General features: G+C 31.5%; 1 long non-coding RNA gene across 1 annotated transcript; it reads right to left on the reverse strand.

Annotated features, from left to right (window-relative positions):
* Positions 1-935: 935 nt before the first annotated feature.
* LOC137850331 (uncharacterized) lies at positions 936-3,359 on the reverse strand. The gene is made up of 3 exons (XR_011092484.1): positions 3,191-3,359; positions 2,622-2,684; positions 936-1,006 (listed from the first exon to the last, which is right to left on the reverse strand). It is a non-coding gene; the product is annotated as an uncharacterized lncRNA (long non-coding RNA).
* Between the last annotated feature and the right edge of the window lie 409 nt (positions 3,360-3,768).

A 3,768-nucleotide genomic window follows, 5' to 3' on the forward strand; every position in this document is an offset into this window, starting at 1 on the left:
CTAATTAAAGACATAATTTTTAAAAAATCCAAATAAAGAGAGCTTGAAATTGTATTTGGTGATTACACACATCTTATGCTAAAAAAAACATGCATCCTGAGGAGTCCCATTGAGTGCATAATACTTTCAATTCTTCATGCTAAGTACCATTAATGATATGAAGGAGAATTCCAATGTTTGCTCTGATACTTCCAAAGTTAACATGTTGGTAAAGATTATGTAATTCTGTAACATCATCGTAGGCAACGAGTGAAAATCATAGAATCACGGAATCACAGAATGGTATGGATTGGAAGGGACGTTAAAGAGCATAATTTCCTGGAGTTGGGCTTGATGGTGAGTCCCTTCCAACCCGTATATTCTATGATCAAATTCCAATCCCGCAGGAAATAGGTAGTGACACTCTTCACTAGACCAGGTTGTTCAAAGAAAATAGGACAATGGGGCAGATTTGCATAAATTCTGGGTGTTTATCAACAGGATTTCCAGTGATATTATTAAGCCTCGGCATAATGAGAACAAAAATATCAAAGATACTTTAATATTGTGAAAGACATGACAATCCATGACAATACATTTGACAGACAAATTTAGCTATAAGTAAGGCTCCTTTCCTTTCATAACACAGTTGTGTTATGGATTAGGAAGACATTTTGGACTCCCCAAATCTAAGTCTTCAAAATAAAAATAGAATATATTGTAAGTATTTTTCATTACATGATTTTATTAGCTTCCATATAGAGTTAATTAATTAATTAATTAATTAATTTTATATTGAACTACATTTGAATTATATATATCCTGAATTATGCAGGTCAGACTACGTGAGTTAATGACTCTTTAGTTAATGACATTCTCATCAGAGAGCTGTAACAGGGTTTGATATAGCATATGCTTACTTTCTTCTAAGATATATCACTACTTACCAAGCTGGAGGCAGACATGTATGCATAGATTTCAGTTTCAGGCCTTCTGTTCTCCAGGCATTTTCCAGAATGTTAAATCCCTATGATAATGCCCATGAGATATAAATAAATATTTAAGCCTACTTCTATCTTATTGTTTTTTCCTTAATTACCACAGAGGAATTCAGCTAGGGTTCTGGTATGGCTAACAGTGACCATTATTCCAGTGAGATTCCTGATGTTTGCGATGAGAGTTGGTTTTGAATAATCTGACATATTCTTTCATTGCTATAGCTACTTTCTTGGGTGCACTTGGCAAGGATTATGCATCATAACTATGAGATCCCTTAGAAACAGTTGTAGAGGCAGTGAGGACAGGCTGGTACTTCCTCATGTGTGGCTGGAAAAAGCTGTTTGGCACCTAATGGATAGCATACAGAGTGCAGCTATAATGGTTCTTTTAATAAGACTGTTTTATGTAAAATCTGAATTATATAACAGCCAATCATCCTTCTGAAGAGCTTAACTTCCAAATGGATTGTGAACTACAAAGCCATTCTTTGTGTTTAAGGTTGCTACCAGCAACATATAAGAATAGACTGTAAGTCAGATGGAAAACAGAAAAAAAAAAATATATATATATATATATATATATTACACACTTAAGGGACATCTCTACTCAAGAAAAAACTTTTTTTTTTTTTTTTTTTTTTTTTTTTTTTAAGAATATAGATCTTAACTAGATTTACTGACATTAATCCAAATGACTTTAAAATTATGGATCTCATTACAATTGTAAAATCAGAACACAAGACTCTCTATCAGGACCTGAAAACATAAAAACATACAGCTATGTGTATCCGAACAGACAGCATTCAAATCGTGCATTGATTTATTTTTAGGACTATGCATACTGAATATTAATCACAAAGTTACCAGTGTTGTGGCAGTTGAAAGCCAGAAGATTTTTTCCCCTTGTAAATACATTGGTTTTTATTATTTTTTAATATATATTTATATATATATATATATATATTTATATATATATATATATATTTATATATTATATATATATATTAATAATAATAATAATAATAATAATAATAATAATAATAATAATAATAATAATAATAATAATAATAATAATAATAATATATAATTTTATTTCCTTTCTCAAGCAGCTGTAATACTCTTCAGGAATTTCTCTAAAAGCTCCTCAAAATCTAGAAATAAAAACCTTATGTGAAAATTGAAATTTGCTATAAGTCCCATCAAACTAGTGTATAACCATTCTCTGTGGAAGGTTTCCCAGTGTCCCTGTTCAGCATCAGTTAGATTACTTTCAACATGAAAAATGTTTCAGTAGAAAAGCATTACATCAACATTCTGAACACTTTATGCTGTATGCTGAATGTGGCATGTAGCCTTTTTCCTCTTTTGTTTTGTCTCATTTAATATCTCTGTTAAAAGAATGAAGTGAAATATTTATACGCTAATGTTAGATCACAAATGAGGACTAAACAACTTACTAATGAGTGTGTGTATCAGTATGATAACCATAGTCAAGGCTACTTGTACTAGTAGATGAGAGAAAATATTTTGCTGAATATTTAAGAAAGTAAATTTTTGATTTTGAGTTTACATATACTGCCCTTGCAATAACTGAGATTTGTAAAAGAATTGAAAGAAGGAAAATGTCATGAAGTCTGAGTTTACCTCTATTTGTTTCATAGCTTGATCTTGCATGAAGAAAAATAAGGCAGGAAGTCTGGAATGGATCTAGCAGGAGTAGAGGAACAGTAACATTTGCAAACAGAAACTGCAGCTGAGTATTGTCTAACCTATTTCTTTACTTGTTCACATACAGACATCCAATCTGAAATCCCAGTTCCCTGATGAACAATAACAAAGTTCAACAAGGATAGCTTAAAAATCACAGACAATCTGCACTCATAGTGAGTCATTTTTTTTCTTTTTCTGTTAAGTTCTAAAATATTTTTAGTGATCAGTATTATTAAATATTAGTTCAATAAAGTTCTGTTATCTAACAGTTTCAAAATATCATACCATGGTTCTGCAGCACAAACTTAATTTTTATGAAGAGACTTGTTTGGAGTATTTGAAAATGTACTTTGTAGAACACATTCCTAAAAAGGCTCGGATTAATTTTCAAAGCAGACAAAAACACAACATTCTAAAATCTATTTGACTTATTTAAGAAAAATTAAAAAAAAAAAAAATACAGTTGCAGAAATGCAAATAAGTAATATATAAGCTTTACCCACTTGAAAATTACAGTTGAAAGTCGCTGTCCTTCAAACCATCTTATGTTTTCACATTTTTGAGAAAAACAAAAAATATATAAAAGTCAAAAGTGGCACCAGATGCTGCAATTGACAGTTGTTCCCTGTCCTGAGTTAACCCATTGAATCCAGTGGCAGTAATTGCAAAAGTGGGGAAAGAAATTTGCAACCGAGCTGGAGTATGACTAAGGTATATGGTACAACAAATCCTCTACTCTCTAAAACATTTATTCTAGGCTTCAAGCACCAAAACTGTTCCTTTGGGGTGGCAAGTGTTAAAACAAAAGCTGTATTAATGTCTAAAAACATACCAGTGCTGAGATTCTTTTTCTTTTGCTAGAAAACTGATCACAGAATCAGGCCTGTATGTTTTTCCATATCCCTAAGATGTAATGTGGTTGTAACACTGGTAAAAATCTAAGCATTTGTTGCCCTGAAAATCTCATTTTGTCGGAAATCCAATAAAGTTCAAAGAAATTTTCTTTTTCAGTCAAACAAGACTGGCTATATTGGGCTATGTGTTTATTTCCACCTCCTTTCACTCATGCCAATTAGCACCT

The sequence above is a fragment of the Anas acuta genome, chromosome 1, assembly GCF_963932015.1.
Source record: "Anas acuta chromosome 1, bAnaAcu1.1, whole genome shotgun sequence".
Taxonomy (NCBI): Eukaryota; Metazoa; Chordata; class Aves; order Anseriformes; family Anatidae; genus Anas; species Anas acuta.